At 43.7% G+C, this 18,851-nt stretch overlaps 1 protein-coding gene across 2 annotated transcripts in view; it reads right to left on the reverse strand.

Annotated features, from left to right (window-relative positions):
• SV2C (synaptic vesicle glycoprotein 2C) overlaps positions 1-15,185 on the reverse strand; it is a 200,650-nt gene extending 185,465 nt beyond the window's left edge. Inside the window, exon 1 of one of the 2 annotated variants that reach the window (XM_025892700.2) lies at positions 14,867-15,185. The gene's annotated coding sequence lies outside the window, so the exon portion shown is untranslated. Of the gene's footprint in view, positions 1-14,160; positions 14,285-14,866 lie in introns of those variants that run through there. The other variant, XM_073905310.1, reaches the window with a different exon arrangement.
• Between the last annotated feature and the right edge of the window lie 3,666 nt (positions 15,186-18,851).

Consider the following 18,851-nt stretch of genomic DNA (forward strand, 5'->3'; position numbering starts at 1 on the left):
TACAACGCACAGCACAGCCTCTGAAAACAAAGAATTATCTGTCCCAAACATCAATAGTACTAGGACTGAGAAGCCCTTAAGGAAATGTCCCAACGCCACCTTCAAACCACTGCAGAGTTTTGGACTGCTTATACTGAACGGCCACTCTTTGTTGGACAATATTTATATATAACTCACCTGAGCTCTCCCTCACAGGTCTGTGTGCTTGAGATCACAGGCTGAATCCTACCCAGCTCATTTTTCCTAATGATCATAGCATATCCCTTGCACAAGGGAGATGATCAATTTGTTTACTAAAATGGAATTGAAATTTTTATTTCATTTTTAAAAATATTTCAGTTATTTATTCAAGTCTATTTTCTCCTGTGTCCTATTAAGAAGGAAAGGTAGGCACCATCTTGTGCAGTGAACCTTTAAACCCTTAAGATATATTCTGCTACCTTTTATGCTCTCATAGGAAAGAGTGTCCATTTAGGGCAATAACTGGTGCTATATTGGATTAATTGTAGTTTGGAGGCTAGTTTTCATCACATACTGTGAAGCTGTATTTTTTCATTTAACATACCTATAGCTTTTGAGCTAATAAACAAGTAAGTAAACAGCCAACCTTGAAACTTAGCTGAGATAAAAGGTGGCTTTACACAAGTCAGGACTAAGTCATACATGTCATGATTCATCTAAAGTTCCTCCTTTTTTTATAATCCTAATACTTAACAAAGTTAATAAATATTTGCTAATTTTATAATCCATCGACATTATAAATATTCTCTGAGCATTTTACAAATAAAATATTCTGGCCATTTTGCTGACAGGGCTGTACATGCAGAGGCTTTTGGCACACTTACAAAATTCAACTAAGAGTGAAAATCCACATCTGGGGGCCCCTGGGTGGCTCAGTCGTTAAGCATCTGCCTTTGGCTCAGGTCATGATCCTAGGGTCCTGGGATGGAGCCCTGCATCGGGCTCCCTGCTCTGCGGGAAGCCTGCTTCTCCCTCTCCCACTCTGCCTGCTTGTGTTCCCTCTCTCGCTGTGTCTCTCTCTGTCAAATAAATAAATAAAATCTTTAAAAAAAAAATCCACATCTGACCATCAACTCGTAACTTCATCTCTTCTGAGACATAAGCAAGCGATTAGCCTAAGGAATATACAGACACAGACACACGCTAGTCCTTAGAATTAAGTTTCAAATTTTGAATGAAAAATTCAGCTTGGTGAAAAGAAGGAAAATCTGATCAGATGAGATCATCATAAATCCCTTCATCATGACTGAAAGGTAGGCTGAACCCTCATGACTATAAACCCAAATGGCCTTCAGGCTGAGGACACGTGCAGTGGGTCACCCAAGAAGCTGTTACACTGAGAAGGTAGGCATCCTGATTCCCAATGCTGTCAGTCAGGGACAGTGAAAACTGTTTTGAAAGAGTTTTTTGTTGTCATATGTCAGCCAGACCAAAAAATCAATGGTTAGTTATCCTTCAAGGGAAGGAGGAGACCTCTCCAAGCAGAAAAGCACAATGCAATCAGAAGATCCTGAGAAGCACTTAACATTGTCATGGTTTCCTGAGTGAAGATGTCACAACCCATCACTACCAGCAGAGGGAATGAAGACAAGACACACACACACACACACACACACACACACACACACACACGCACGCACACACACACAGAGTATCCCAACAAACACATACATACCAGCAAAGGAAAGCACTAATATGGCCAGGAGGAGGTGCAGAAGTAACTTCAAAAGCATCAGTGGGGGGAAAAAAAAAGGCATCACTGGGAGCTTAGGGTCACACTTTGTTGCACTTTAATTTTAGGCAAAGGTAGTTCATTACATGATTTTTTAAATTTTGCATTACCCTATTTCAAAATCATTTACTGAGGAAAAAAAATTTCTAAGCCAATGATCAGACATAGCATGAACTCTTATTTTCCAACTTATTTAGGAGCTTTAACTTTTATTTTTTAGGAGCTTTATTAAATGTAATATGATGTTACACCAAATGTCTGATGTGGTCGTCAACATAGCAACTGTGTAATATGGTAATAATAAGGGTGTGCATAATGTCAAAAAGTTGGGAGTAAATGAGTTATTGTCTATTGCAAAATACCCCTTTAACTTTGGCCAGGTCTCATCAATGTATCATTTAGACAGAGCTCAAATGACTCCAAATCTTCCACAGCCAGTCGGTTTCATTGGTGTCACCATTAAAGAAGAATCATTTCATTCTCCTGATGTTAAATAAAGCTGGATGTATAAGATGGCCTGTATTCCTGTCTCACATTCAGTGATATTGATCACTGGCTTTTCTCCTCAGGCTTGCTGGGAAGTTGATATTAACCTTTACAGGTTTGGATTTTTTTTTTTTTAATTCACAGCCTTTGAATACAATCAAGCCTTCTTGTGCACACACATCTGTATCCCAAAAGGCAGGCACGATCATTACATATTCAGGTTCAGAGTAATGAATGTTTGGAGCTCTGCCCCAGTAACCACATCTGCTGCACACCATAGATAAAGGGTGTGATGCCCTTGTCAATACTCTAACTTTGGATTAAAAGTCACACAAACTGGATATATTATTCAGTCCTGGGTCACTCCTTCAATGTCTCCCTTTTGAATTAACCTTGCATCAGTTTCTGTTGATAAGAAAAATATTCTTATCCTTGAACTACAGACCAAGACAGGTCATCAACCTTTCATTCCCTGTTTTGTCATTCTCTTGTGGAAGCAAGTCAGATGGCTCCCAACCTCGTACACAGAAGACAGGCAGGGGAATCATAGGAAACATTGTCTAGCAGAGAACTCAGAGAAAGACAAGAAATTGTTATTTGAAAAGCAGGGTTAGAAAGAAACCACCAGATTCCTACTGGGTATCTCCCCCATTTGTTAGAGCAGCCATCTTTGAAAATGTCTGTTTCTTCACTCCTCTAAGCTTCCCATGTCCTTTGCTGTCACTAACCAAGATTAGAGCAGCACAGTAAAAGCTCATGCCTTCACAGCTCAAGTCTCCACACTGTTTATATTTTGGGTAAGCCTTGGAAGTAGAATTACGATAAAGGCTTGTATGTTTCCTCCAGACACACTATTTCTGTCAGTTAGTCCAGCTCCTACACTACCCCCTTCACAACTGCCACTAGAGAGAGAGTAATGTGGCAATCTTCACAGAAAAAACATGCTCCCTTCAGAGACAATGCCAAAATGGAAGAGCACTCCCTGCGTTACGACTTGCCCTTTCTCATTCCCAAATATAAATGGGCTTACTACACACGGTATTCAAATGTACACAATTTAGAGCAGTCCAACAACATCTAGTAATATTTTGCAATGCCTTATTAAATAATTTTTATAAATAAAATAACCCACCTGCACACATAAACTGAAAATAACTATATAATGCCCTAACAGTGTCAAGGAGAAATAGAAAAAAATAATAAAATACGTTTTTAAATATGTAAATGTTCTGGTGTAACAAAAAAAGACAAAATGAAGACATGAAATGCTTGCTTCTAAGTGTATAATCACCATAAATATAACAAACACCCATGGATACAAATAGAGGTGTGCTTATTAGCAACTTAAATATCACAATTAGTGTGTGTTACTGCTGGTGACATGACTGTTGGAAACGATGAGCAACTCTTGGTAAGATTTTAAATGAAACAAAGTATAGTCTTCCCTTGATTGATTTATAAGTAGTTTTTTTTTAAAGATTTTATTTATTTATTTGAGAGAGAGAATGAGATAGAGAGAGCATGAGAGGGGGTTTCCCCCAAGGAAAATATATATAAAAACTAAGGAAAAAATACTTGTATTTCACAGAAAAAGATCTAGACTTGGATTATCAGAAATGAAATTTTCACTTAAATGGATGTCTGATGGGAGATGGTAAAGTTGTACAGTGTGTGAGACAATGCTTTGTTATGTGGAACTGCCCTATGCATTATACGTCTTTGGTCAGTGGAACATGGGCTGAAATGAAATGCATGGATTCTGAGCCTAGGCTTAAGAGGCATCACATGTTTCCACTCACCTTCCCTGTACTTCTGTCCTCTCCATGCAAAAATTATGAACTGGGTAGCCAATTATTCCAAGTAGGATTAAAGACCTGAATCTAACCTGTAATTTGGAGAATTACCCTGCCAAACCACAGATGCATGGGCAAAAAGAAATTGCTTTACGTTACTAACTTTTGGGAGTAGCCAGTTAGGCACCATGATGTAGCAATAAATGTCTGATGTATCAAATGAGATTTCCTGCCCCCCCCCGCCCCCGGCATAAGGGAGGCAAGTATGGTTAAAGGAGGGATAGAAAAATCAATAAGAAATTCATTGAACACTTTATCAAAAACTAATGATGTACTGTACCTGGGCTGATTGAATTTAAATTAAAAAAAAAAAAGAAATTCATGATGTTGGACAGGGAATGGATAGATATTAGGAAAAAGAAGGAATGGGTGGGATTGAGGGAAAACGTAGAAGTTAAGCAGCACTATAAAAAACATGCAATGCTGAGTCACTAGCTATATGAGTTGCTGGGATATGGAAGAGCCCTCCAACAAACAATGCCAATGTGAATTTCATGAGCTTGCTCCCCCAACAATCACCAAAGGATGGAAACTGCAAAGTCTGCAACAGTCTTGTAAAGGCAGGTAGAGATGTAATAAGAATTGAATATGGTTCATTCATGGTTTTCACCAAATAAAACCCTTGTCATCAAAATTCAAATCATGGTTCATTTATCTGTTCAGATTATAAACATATATACATTAAACAACCAGTAGATCCACAGCAAGCCCATGAGTATTTCATTTTTATCAACACCTTTGCTTTCAAAGAAATTGGAATCTCCTATAAACCTGGCTTCTATCATATAGATATTTATAAAATTAATTAAATGTATCTGTCATTCTATCTAGTTACTAATGTTCTGATATTCTGAGGGCTGAGTCAATAGTAAATAAAAGAAATAATGGGTTTAAATATTTGCAAATAACCACAGGCAATGATTCCATGTTCCAATGAGATAGGAATGCGTTTTAAATAATTCATATACATTTTTAATGATCTACAGAAAATGCTACATGACTCTGAAGTTTCTAAAATCTATACAAAAAATTGAACTAAGTATCAAAAGCAGTGAAGAAAATACAATTAGATACAAGAATCACAACAGTTCATAAAATAAAAACAAACTAGTGATCTTAAATAAATGCAATAAACTTGACAACCTGAATAAAATTGACAAATTTCTTTTTTTTTTTTTAAACACTGCTTACCAAAACTGACATAAGAAGAAATAGAAACTCTGGAGGCTTTATCTATTAAAAAGAAATTATTTTGTAATGTATACACATTCATAGGAAATTTTAGCAAATCAGAAACAGAAGGAAACTTATCCAACCTGATATAAGTGGAGGTCAAATGACAGAACTGCTCATGAGGGACTTAGACTCAGGTGGAACCCAGACGAGTGGAGAACAAATCAGGGGCTGTTTTCTTAGCCTCTGGCACCTTGTGGACTGAGAGTTTGGCCACCTGGAGACAGCATCCTGTTTGGGCACATTCATGACGTTCTCACGTCCATTAGCAGTGATAAGGCTCGGCCAAGCAGTTTCCCAGACACTGGGCAAGAAAAAGTGGGCATCTGAGCAGAACAGGGAGAACTGTGTTAGGCACCTCCAGAAGGAGGTTATGACTGGAAGGGACATGTAAGGTGCTTCTGGGGTGCCGGGAATCATCACTGTCATCATCTGGGTGTTGGTTAAAGAGATGTGTTCAGTTTGTGAAAATGAATTCAGCTATACCCTTTTAATATGCACACTTTTGTCTCTGTATATTATACTTCAATTAAAAAAGCTTAATAAGGGGCTCCCGGGTGGCTCAGTCGTTAAGCATCTGCCTTCGGCTCAGGTCATGATCCCAGGGTCCTGGGATCGAGTCCCGCATCGGGCTCCCTGCTCAGCGGCAAGCCTGCTTCTCCCTCTCCCTCTGCCCTGCTTGTGTTCCCTCTCTCGCTGCGTCTCTCTCTGTCAAATAAATAAATAAAGTCTTTAAAAAAATTTAAAAAAAAAGGCTTAATAAATATTTAAAATGTGTTCGGCCCCTATGTGTCCAGCATGTGAAGCTACAAAGATCTCAGTGACTTGGCCTCTTCCCTTAAGTTCAAGGGACTCAGAATCTAGTGGGGAAATGTGTAGAGAGCCACAACGACAAAGTGTGAGAAGCACTATGATGGTGGTGGCTGCAAGGGGCCTGGGAGAAACAAAGAAAGGGGCCCAAATTCCTCCAGGGAGGGGCGTGAAGTTTTAAGCTGAGGCTTGAAGGGCAAGTAGGAGCCTTTTCCATGGGTAGGTATGTGTTGAGAGTTGGGGGAAGGTAAGTGGTGGGAGGGAGGACATTCCAGACCCCTGGAAGAGAAAATAAAAATTGTCCATCTCCAATCCTATCAAGTACACAGCGATAGGATGAAAAATGTCCCTAAAAGCACAACATTCTGAGTAGCAATACAGGCTTCTGACAGCCACCGGACACATAAGATTTATTGAGAACAGAGGTGGGAGATGGAAGAGAGGTCCTTGACTTTAATGACCTATGTCAGCAGTGTGCAGTTCCTCTCAGGGTCCGCTGTACCGGATGTTTATAGGTGAGTTCCCTTTTTTCATTCAAAATGAAAACAGCTTTATTGAGTCCTAAAATAATTTATGTTCTCACAACCTCAAATACCTTCCTGTACTATGAGCTAAAAAAAAATATCCATGGAAAAAACTGGCACTGCATTTTAGCCACTAAAACATTAATATCTGGACATATTTGAGAAACATCATCACATGGGCAACCTGAAATTAATTTTTACCAACTTTACTAATGCCTTAATTACAAATGTAATATGTAATTATTGTTAAAAAACTCAAACATTTCAAAAATATAAAGTGAAAAGTGTCAGGTCCTCCCCATCTTATCCCCAGAGATAATAGTTTGGTCATTGTCCTTCCGGGCTTTTTAATGTACTTTAATTTTTTAATAGAGACATAGGACATTTTCTGGTCAATAAACTGCTGTATTTTTCATTAATAACTTATCTTCAAATATTTCCATGTGAGTACATACAGGTTCATTTCAATGGCTGTGTAGTATTTCATTATTTAGATAAACCATAGTTGATCTGATGACCCTCTGAAGGACATTTAGATTGGTTCTAATTTTTCATTACCACAAATAATATGCACAGAACATCCTGTGCAACACTCTCATGATTAATCTTAATATTCTGATACTTCTGAGCATGTCTGGAAGGGAGGGACTAAGAAATCGCCCAGTAGAGAGCTCAGTGCAAGCAGAAGACAATCTGAGACCCACTATTTATGGTCTTAGGACAATGGGCTGGAGTCGGAAGGGACAAGTGATCGTGAATACAGGATGTTGTGTTTCTCACCAGCCCCGTACATTCGCACAGCCTCCCAACTCTCCAGGGACATTAGGAGCACATGGTAGCTTCAGGAGGTTCTGTAATACTGGAGCCAGGGCATTCTGGGAGTGGGAGGCACGCTCTGCACCACTGTGGGATGCTGCTGCAGGGAAGTAGAGGCAGGGACCATAAGGATTATCCCTGAGAGCTCAAAGAAGTAGTGAAGAATCTTTGTAGCAGACTGGGAATCCACAACTGGGGGAGGAATAGAACGAGGGCAATGACTGTGGATGCTAGCATGGGTCTCTATGTCTACCTCCACACTGACGTGGCCAAAAGGAGACCCTGGCTGCGGGTTTAACGGGACACTTCAAAAAATAATTATCTTTATACTTAAATTACGTTTGTGTTCAACGCAGCTCAGAATGTGTTTAATGTGCATTAATTGGAGCATGTTGTCACATGTTGAAAATAATACTAGTGTGAAGGCAAACATGAGAATGTCCCGATGGAATTATTAGAATGTTGCTTCTTCAATACAAACACAAGCACAAAAATTTTCAAAAAAGAAAAATGGCATACTTAGCACTACTCAAGAGTAATATTACAATGAGTGTATTTTAAAACAAGCTAGTCAGAGCTTGAAATGACAAAATGGGTCCCCTTCTCTACCCACCGCTAAAACGCATGGTACTGGAGGGGATGGAGTCTAAAACACATCGCCAGTGTTCCTGGTGTTTCTAACAAAGGCAGACCTAGCACCTCAAGCTGCAGTCTCTCAGCGACTCTGGGAGCAGTGACAGGGAGGGAAGGTCCACGGAAATGACCCAAGGATAGGAGACCTGAAGCCAGTTCTTTAAAAGTTTCTGATGCTCACTCAAAGATCTGGCCCACACTGGATGGTTGTAATCAGGTGAAGACAGTCACGGTGTACTGGAAAAGACACTGATCTTGGTTCAGTCAATTACAAACCATGTAACAGGGGAAAATCACAAGTTCTCTGAGTAATGAGAGGCCCCGCATCATTATAAAGGCTACAACGATCCACATGCACGTGTATATACAAATATGCACAGGTTCCCAGGATTGGCTAGTAACTGACAAAAGGAAAACGTGGGCCCCCCCCCGCCTTGTTCAAAAAATTTCAAGAGCTGATGGCAGAGCATAAACCAAACACAGGGTCTTTCTAACCATCAGGCCCTGTGTGGTCCATGAAGCGAGCCCTCAGTGTTACCATTCCACAGATGGGTGCTCCTTGGGAACAGGACCTTTGTAACTGCACAGCTGAATCTCCAAAGTACCCTGCCTTTGGTAAACATTCAGGAAACACTTGACTACTTACAGGATTGCATTATAATAAAAAGGAAGCAGGGTTTCCTACATTAAGAAGGAACCCCTTCATGTTACAAAACAAATACTGATTGAAGAGAAAAGACATCTTTTATAGTACAGTGCCTGCAAAGCAACATGCTAGGAGCTTTATGTATGTTTTCTCCATTTACCCTTTACACACAATCCTAAAAAGTAGATATAAAAATCATCTTTTCACAGCTGAAGAAACTAAGGCTCTAAGAGATTAAGAAACTTGTCCATGGTTATACCATTTTTCTCAAGCAGCTCATTAATTCATCTGATAAAATTTACTGAGCTCTTACTGTGCTCCAGATACTATTTTAGAGACTAAGGATAAACAGCAAGACAAAACAACAACCTATCTCTACTTCTGACCTTGGCCTCTTGGGGTTTTGTAGTTCAGCCAGGAGAGACGGGCATTAATGAAACAATCTCACTGTTTTCAAAAAGGAGATGGTAAAATTAATGAGCTTTATAAACAGAGTTGCCAGATTCAGCGAATAAAAATACAGGACGCCCCCAGATAAATTTAAATGTCATATAAACAACAAATAATATTTTAACATAACTATGTCCCATGCAATATTTGAGACATATGTAGATTAAGAAACATTTTATTAATCTGAATTCAAGGTAACTGAGTATCCTGTTTTTCTCCAACAACCTTACTTATAAAGAAAAGAACACTGTGAGAGAAGAAAGAATTTTCCCCTCCCGAGAGGGTTGGGAAGCTCTCCCAGAAAGGGAAGATGACTGAAGTCTGAAGAACATCAAGAGTTAAAATGGTGAAGGTAGGGTACAGCAGTGATAAGGTTGCTGTAGCAGGATGGGGCTGATGTTTGAAGGTTGCTAGGATGGGAGAGGTTTGGAGGTTAAGCAAAATGAAGTTACAGAAGTGCACAGGGGCCAGGCCATCCAGGGCCTTGAAGGCCATGCTAAGGTTTTCAGCCTTTCCGCCACCAGAGCAACCTGTCATAAATGCTGCTCCTCCTGCCTAGGCCCCTCCTTCTATGATGCCATCTACATAACTGTCTCCACAGGGTTCTGCCCAACCACCTACCTCACTCACTCCACCTCTGACTCCTTCCACAGAACTTGGTCATCTTTTAAGTCTGTCTTGCCAGCTGGAAGGTGACTTCTCTGAGAGCTTCAAGTAGAGATTCAATAAATACTGAAGAGAACAACACAGCCTAGATAGCCCTGCCACACTGCCACCTTGTCAAGTACTAGTTCAAGTACTCCTTCAAGTGTAGACCCCTATTGATGACATATAACCCACTTGGCAGAGCTCGATAAATAGCATTTTCTGGGCCCACCCGTGGAATTACTTATTTAGAATGTCTAGGATAAAGCTCAGACATCTCCATTTGAATAAGCTCCCCAGAGAAGTATGATACACAGGACTACTGAGAATCATAGGTCTATTCAGCTATACAAAGATTCTAATCCACAGGATTTTCAAAGAGTAGCAAATAACAAGAAAAAGCATTTGGTCTAATCAGTCATAAATCTCACTGTGCTCCTGAGTTGTAAGAGGACCCAAGTGCTATGAGAAGACTAAAGCCCATTAATAAAGTTCTTACTTTCCAGTCTTAATCATTTGCAGTACATCCTGTCCACAGGAAATGATACAACAGCCATGGTATACATTGGATGCTCAACAGAAAGCATTTAAAATTTGTCATGTTAGGGGCGCCTGTCTGGCTTAGTTGGTAGAGCATGCAACTCTTGATCTTGGGGTTGTAAGCTCGGGCCCCATGTTGGGTATAGAGATTATTTAAAAACAAAATCTTTAGGGGCGCCCGGGTGGCTCAGTCGTTAAGCGTCTGCCTTCAGCTCAGGTCACAATCCCAGGACCCTGGGATCGAGCCCCGCATTGGGCTCCCTGCTCGGCGGGAAGCCTGCCTCTCCCTCTCCCACTCCCCCTGCTTGTGTTCCCTCTCTTGTTGTGTCTCTCTCTGTCAAATAAAAAAATAAAATCTTTAAATAAAATAAAATAAAATTTGTCATGTTAAATTCATCTGAATATCTGCTTTGCTGAGATTAGTAAACTGAGATTATTTTTCAATTTCGGTCTTTTAAAAATGTTTTAATCCATATTCATAATGGCATAATATAAAATCTAACAGATCAATTATTCTACAAAAACAGAGCCCATAGGTCCATGTAAAATTGCAACGTGAGTTAATAAAAAACACTTCTTATATTCTGCTTATAAGCAAAGTTCAAATTTAAAATATAACTCATCAAGGGATAAAGAAGGTGTGGTGTATATATATATATATATATATATAATGGAATATTATTCAACCATAAAAAAGAATGAAGTCTTGCCATTTGCAACAACATGGATGGACTTAGAGGGTATTATGCTAAGTTAAATAAGTCAGAGAAAGACAAATACTATGTGGTTTCACTCTTATGTGGAACTGAAGAAACAAAACAAACGAACAAAAAAAAGAGAGACAAACAAAAAGCAGACTCTTGAATTTGCAGAACAAACTGGTGGTTACCAGAGGGGAGGTGGGTGGGGGATGGGTGAAATAGGTGAAGGGGATTAAGAGTACACTTATCATGATGAGCACTGAGTAATGTAGAGCACTGCTGAATCACTACATAGTACACTTGAAACTAAAACACGGTATATTAATTATACTAGAATTAAAATTTTAAGAAATAAAATAAACTATAATTCATCATATATTTCTGCATTTCATGGAGGGAAAGAATATTAGAACCAGAGAGTACCAAACCATCCAATCCACTGATTTCTCTCCATTTATTTCATTTTGTTCAATTCTTCCCCGCAAGGGAAACCATGATGATATGCAACTAATAGCAAGTGTCCCTAATTACAAAGGGTGTTTGTGATAAAAATAAACGGTTTATACACCATTAAGACATATTTTCAGCAAGAATTAAAATAGTAACTTGACACCCCCCCTTGCTATTTCAGCTGTGCCAAATAAAGAAAGCTCCAAATTCAATTCACTGCAACATTTACACTGGTTGCTCAATAGGGCTGGAATGGAAAAAGCAAAGCAAAAACAAAAACAATTTAGCAATGTTGTACCAAAACCACACACAGACAGGGGTCTGCCTCTTCGGTTTACTGACAGACTTAACCTAAATGATGTGTTTGTGTGAAATGGACAATGATGTACATATTGCAAACCATGGGTCTGATAAAACCCAAAGCAACATGGAACCAAGAAGCACTGGTCAATCATAGGCTTTTCCTTGGTACAGCCGCACAGGATGAATAGGGCATTTTAACTTTAACCATTCATAGATATCCACCATTATGTATGAATAACATGAATAACAACATTGTGAGTGGTTAGGAAGGCATTTTGACAAATCAGATGTTTTTATTCGTGAAATATATCATCAACAAGTTTACCTTAGAGTAAGAGATAATATCCCTAATTATAGGAAATGGATTTTCTGGGACTTGCGGTCACATGATATATTGCACATTATGATACCCTTTGTGGTCATCTCCTTCAGGGTGGAAACTGCATCCTGTTTTCTGAGGCAACTTCCACACTTAAGGAATATGACTGGGTTAATAATGAGTAGAATTTTTACCTAAAAGCTCTTAGGCTAGTCTGCTGCTCACACCAGAGAACGTGCTTTGACTGTCATCAGGTCATGAAAAATAAATCTGTTTTCTCTACTACATCACCAAAAACACTCAGATGTAATCCAGTGCTTTTTTTTTTCGTTCTCCAGACAGCAGCTAATGGCATCTGATTTTATATAAGACTGTTAGGAAAAGTCTATTGTCTGCGTTTGCTGACACTGAAAGCTAAATTTCATTAAAGGAACAGCACTGGTGAATGTCTCCAGAATTTTTTAAAAGATAAAATTGTTTTTCTTTTTCCCTTAAAGGGACTGTGTTTCATAATATTTTCCATTCATAGAGAATTTGTAGGCACAAAGCTCTCTGAGACCATCGTCTTTTGTCCTCAAAACAACTTCGTAGTAAGAGCTAGTCTGAGCTTTTTCAGACTTCTCAAATGTGGAGGATGAACCCAAGAGGTAAGTCACTTGCCCGAGGTGACTGTAACACAAGGTTCCGGAAAGCGGGAACCAGGATCTTTGTCTCTGGGCTCTCCGATGACTGCCTTCCCCATTTCCTTCCTTCCTCCCTTCCACCTCCCCCCTTTCAAACCTTTTGCCACACACACTGCAGATTTGCCCTCATTCAGCAAAGCCAGTAGAAAAACCTTTGCCAGGAGGCTTCCAGAAAGTGGGGTCTTTTAAAAATAAATAAAATGAAACATGGATTGGGCTTTTTATTTTCTCCCAGGGACTGCTTTCAACACACATTTTTAGGTCCTAAAGGAGGAACGCAGCACACTGTTTTGGAAGCCATTCTCAAGCCCCACTTAGAGGCCAGGCTTCCTGACAAAACTGAAGAATGGTGAAGGAATGCGTGAGCACTACGGAAATCTCATGAACCTCAACGTCGAAGCTTTCACATGAAAACTTGCCAGGAGCACGAGGCCTTTCGGAACTTGCCACAGAAAACTAGTGAACGCCAAAGAGATGAATGCCAAAGCCTCTTCCAGGATTAAGGCTAAGAAACTGAAACAACTTTCTCGCGCTATCAATCACCTAAATATTTAGGCAGGCGGTCTATTGAGAGAGGAGGCCATCAGGACATCCCTGTTGCGGCGCCTTAAGAGACGCCCCATCTTTCGATCCCCGGGGAGCGCCTGGCCGCTGCGGCGCCTTCCCGGCACTGTGGCGCACTGCGGAGCTGCGGGATGGCCCGCAGACCCGCCCTGCTGGGCTTTCCTCGCCGCCCGGGCCGCAGCCCGCCCCCCCGCCGCCCCCGCCGGGTGCGCTGCGGGGCATCCATCACCGGAGAGACTTTGACGCACGCGCGCTCTCCCAGACCGAGACTCCGCCGCCTCCCCTCCAGCCCCCACCCCGCCCGCCCCTCGCGGGTCTGCATTTGCATCACTAGCACACGCAGTGGGTGACGTGAGCGCCCCCCCCACCCCCGGCTCCCGCCCCTGTGACTCAGTCCCTCCCCCTCCACCCCCGCGCGCCCGGCGCCTAAGGTCCCCGCACGCCCACAGAAAGACCCTGGGTTTTGTGCATCTGCGGCGGGGTGCCCACTGCCCCACAAGTTCATCACCATATTCCGCAATCTCCATGGGCCCAGCCCCGGGAGGTCCCCGCGACAAGCTGGAGAAAAGTCTTACCAGTTCTAGAACCCAGGCGGAGGGGAAAGAGTCTGACCATTCCAAGGGTCAGATGGATGGGGTGAGCGCCGCCACAGCTCTCACCACCACCTGAAATGACCCAGGTAGCTTATTTATGGGTGATGGCCCCTCTCCCTCCCCCGGAGCCGCACGCCAGTCGGTCTATTTCGCCGCACCTGGAGCCTGGTGGGCGCTCAGTAGGTTTTTACTGGATGAGGGCGGAGTGTTTGGAGTGAAGTGCAGCACTTACAACCACAGCCCCGCGGGATTCCCGGTTCTCCATCCCTTTCTGCTTCTCGCGCAGACACGAGACGGGGGCTTTGGGGACTTCCGTGGAATCGTTTTTTAAGCCCCGGGGTCTCTTTCAGGCTCGCACAGCGCCCAATGCGGCTTTCTCTGCTCTTACGCCAGCCGCACGTCTGCAGAAGGATCCCCGCCGAAAAGTTGAGCCCAAAGCTGGGGTCGGGGTACAGGTCGGACGCCTGGCTGGGGGCTCGGAGCTGCTGTTCTGATTCAGCCTCCCCTTCCCCGTCCAACCAAGGAAGCAAAGTATTGTGGAGGTCCCCAAGGAAGGCGGGCGCGGCTTTCGAATCCCCGCGGCCGCCCACCCGCCTCCCCCGGGAATCCGGATAAAGTGCACCCGCCTCCCCTGACCTACCCTGGGCATCCGGGAGTCACTCCATCTGCTTTACCCCGAATTCCCCGGTCCCACCCCAGCAAAAAGGCACCTGCAACCGCTTCCTCGGGGGCACGCGGGGCAAAGTTGCGCTTCTACAAGGCTGCAAAAAGTTCCCCACGCTGCAGCGCCCGGCTCCCCGGTCTGGAAGGAAAATTAGGCGGCGTCTGGAAAACCCGCCACCGCTGCCGGGGTCCCTCACTCACCGCTCCAGCCGCCTGGGACCCCCTGCCCTAGGTAGTGTCAGCGCTGCAGCTGCTGCCTCGCGGGCGTCGCTCGGGCTCTCTCCCCGGGGCCGCCTCCGTCTGCCACTCTCGCCGGCAGCGCACGGAGTGGTGACTCCTCCAAGCGTGTCAGCGACGAAAGGAGGGGCGGCAAAGTGGCTCTGGGCTAGCACGCTGCGGTCCTCCTCCCCCTCCTCCGCCTGCGCCTCCTCCCCGCGGTGCTGCAGTGCCGGGCGGCGGCGTAGCGAGAGTACGAGCGGTGCGCAGGGAGGGAGTCACCGTGCGGGGGAGGCGGGAGCGGCGCACGACTAGGTGCGGAGCCGGCTGACTGGCTCCGGGAAGTCCGGGTTCTGAGGCCTGGCTGCAGCGTGGGACTGGGGGGAGGGGCGGGGCCACCCCCAAGTGGCAAGTACTCTCGGAGGAGGCAGGGCTCCGAGTTTGCACCGGGGGGTGGGGGAGGGAAGGAAAGGGGCACCAGTGCTCTGCGTGGTGCACTGGGGGCGGCGCCCCTAGTCTGGTCCCCCGAGAAACGAAGGAATTCTGAGTGCGGGACCTAGCTGGTGCCAGGGGAGAGAGGGTTTGCCCCCTATTCCTGGGCCTGGGACTGACCTGTTAACGTCAACTCCTCTTCCAGGGAGCCACCTGGCGGGGCTAAATTGACCATTCCTCCACCCTCCACCTTCACCCTGGCATACAAGGCGAGGGGAAACTTGGGACGCAGCAAGAGCAAACCGGAGGAAACTTTGCTGGGTGTCTGAGGTCTCCCTAATGCCGGGGGGAGGGGCAGACAGCCGGATCCACAGGCAGACAGCGAAAGTGGCTCTTTTAGGGGAACTACTAAATATTTAAAAAGGAGAGGGAGGCACGGGAATTTTGCTTGTATTCTTGATAATACTGGCGTGCTGGAGACCCCCACTTGAGCTTCCCCACTACAAAGCAGCAGGGTTCGGCGGCTCGGGGAAGCCTACTCGGGCGACGCCTTCCCCAAGGCTGGCGCGGCCGATCCGCGGCGGTAGAGGAGGGCGTAGTCGTCCGCTGACCTCGGGCCGCCGCCCCTCCATGTCCCCCCCCATCTCGCGCACTGCCACCCAGATGCTGCGAGAAGCTGGGCTTCCCCAAATCCCTGACCCTGCCAGCTCCGCGCTCACATGGAACAAATGCAGCGTGGGAGGCGGCCACACTGGCAGGCGTCTTCCCTAAGATCACTTCACTGCTCTAATGATGGGTGACCCGAAGCAAGACAAAGCACAACGCCTGAGCGGGATGCAGTGGGTGGAACTCTTTCTCTCTCTCTCTCTCTCTCTCTCTCTCTCTCTCTCTCACACACACACACACACACACACAGTTTATCTGCCAAATGTGTTTGATTCGTGTAAATATGCCTGGATGATTGAATGGATCAGTGTATGGATATAAATATCAATACTACATGTACTTGTGCGGGAAAGAAGAGATACCAGGCACCTCAGACAGCCTCCTGCCCAGAGAAGCTGGTGGGGATGAGGTGGGTCAATTCTGAGCCATGTTGTCACATGAGCTTTCTGGCTTGGTTCGTATCACTATGCATGATGCTGTGGAAAGAGGAAAACAGAGACAGTCCTTGGCCTATAATTTTCCCTTCTCTCCATTTCAGGCTCTCAAGAACTCTAAGTTATGATTCCCCTGTCCTGTGGAACCTACACTTGCTTTGCTACATCGGTCTTTGAAAACCTGACTGGGTCTTGTTTGGGTTAAAGGCTTTGCAGTTTTCAACCATATGTGGTGCTGTTAAGGTGGTCAGGAAACATGAAAATTAGGAACATGCTGCTTATTTGCATTTCATGGATCCCTCTACATAAGCAAATTATTTAAGTTAAGTATTTAGGCTAAAATTATTGCATGGTTACAATGAGAAGGAAAATATATCCCATGGGAATGCCAAATAAATCCAGCATTGGAAATGAAATTGTGAAATTTAAAAAAAATCACAAACCTTATCCAGATCGCCTGCATATTACACATAAAACATTGAACTCTCAAGTGCAAAACATGCTGGCGATTCACTGGGTTTCCAAATGGACGGACAGACCCCCTCTTGAAAACCTTTCTCCAAATGTCATATGATAATGGATTATTTCTCCAATGAGAGAAGTTCAGAAAACCATGAATGATCAATGTGCCCTGTGCTATGCTCCCTCTTCCCTGTGCTGTCCATGGAAGATATTTAAAGTGTGAAAATTTTTCTAGCTGCCAAGTTTTCATGTCTTGACATAGTTGAAGATAACAGCTCCTACAGGAAAATTCCTGATTATGTATTTTTGAGAAATGTTCGATTTAAGACTAGCTTGTGTTAGAGGAGGGTATTTTAATGCTGTGTTTTTGGAGGACAACAAACATTTTCTCATGACGATGGGATGCATAGGTTCTTCAGCTTGCCCTCCAAGAGTGCTCTCATTTTAGGGTCCCGCTTGGTGCACCTCAGGCATATTGGATCCAGCACTCAGAATAGTCTTCACACCTTCATTATAAGGATGTGTTTTCTCTCCTAAAAACACTTGTCTTGTAGGAGCTGATGGAGGGTAAAGGAGACCCCTGCACTGTCCCCACAAAAATCCCAGTGCTCTGACGTCACTACCCTCCTACCAATCTGGAATTTTATTCCTCAGTGCAGTATCTGCTGAGCATGCTAGAAAGTAAGTTGTTAAACAGACCTAAGGAGCATCAAAGATCTATCTTCACATCTGCAAAGTGGATTCAATAAAAATGATTCATACTAAGTATAGACTCTGTGGTGATTAAACTTGATAACACACACAAGAAGCACAGTGCCTAGCACATAGTGGACATAGATTAAATGTTAATACCCCTCTCCTTTTAGTAGCCAGAGTGAGGTTTTCCCAAGTGTGTGCCTTAGGGTGTTAGTTCTATATTTCTGCAAGCTTAGGGTAACTAACAGCTGGCTTCCAGAACAGAGACCTCAAGAAAGCCTCCATAGACTTGGACCAAGGCTACCTCACTCCAGTTCTCCTCACCTTCATCATCAGGGGTCAGTAACAAGGCAGACATCCTTCTCACCCTCAATGCTCACAGCTTCCCCAACACTCTAGGTCTTGAGTCTACCAATATTAATCTCATTAAGCCCTTAATGCCTATTTATGTTGGTTATCACAAGCAGCTCGAGAATCTCAAGTGTGTTTCTCATCTCCTACATTTTAACATTCATAGACTGAGCACATATTATATGTCCCTTTCTCCCTCTGCAGCTCCTGGAACCTTCTGTTTCGGGCTTCTGGAAGGCACAATCCAACCATTAGCAAAATGCCCTATATCCTCAGCCTCTTCTCTGAAGGTTCCCTTCACTTCTTGCTCTAATGGAAGCCTGATTCTCCCGCTTAGAAAAACTGCTTCCACCGCCCTTGCAAGTGATGGCTGGTTTTTCCCTCTCCAGCTCTTGTATCATTGTGTCAGGAAATAAGAAGGTGGTGTCCTTCTTGTTCCTCAGTTCTGCTTCCAGAACATTGTTCCTCCCTTCTCCCGAAAACCTACAGCTCTGAATCTTACTTCATCGGGTTATTGTACACTTTGAAACGTTGCTGCTATGCTCAGACCTCCATGTCACTCTGCACCTTTCCTGACAATTTTAGCTCCTAATTCAAGGTCACTCCCTAATCACTAATCCTACCTTAAGCCTCACAAACTTAATGCACATGAAGTTGTTCATTGCAACCAGTACTACCCTTAGTCCTGAGCAAGCAAGTGTTCTGTGCCTGAGGGGGCCTGTGCTTTAGAATGCCTTACTTAAAAAAATTTAAGTCCCCCTTTGGTGGCTGGGTTTGCAGCCCCCAATTTTCATGAAACTATGAACTCAGTTTAATATTGGGCTGGTAATTTCCCAGGGCCCTAGCAGAAGGAAACACAAATACTTTCTGGAGGAGCTCTCCTTTATCCTAGACTTCAAAAAAATTCCCTCAAATAAGTTTTTGGTGAA

This window comes from Callorhinus ursinus, unplaced genomic scaffold (genome assembly GCF_003265705.2).
Source record: "Callorhinus ursinus isolate GAN/ISIS: 27379988/994484 unplaced genomic scaffold, GSC_fseal_2.0 scaffold23, whole genome shotgun sequence".
NCBI classification, from domain to species: Eukaryota; Metazoa; Chordata; class Mammalia; order Carnivora; family Otariidae; genus Callorhinus; species Callorhinus ursinus.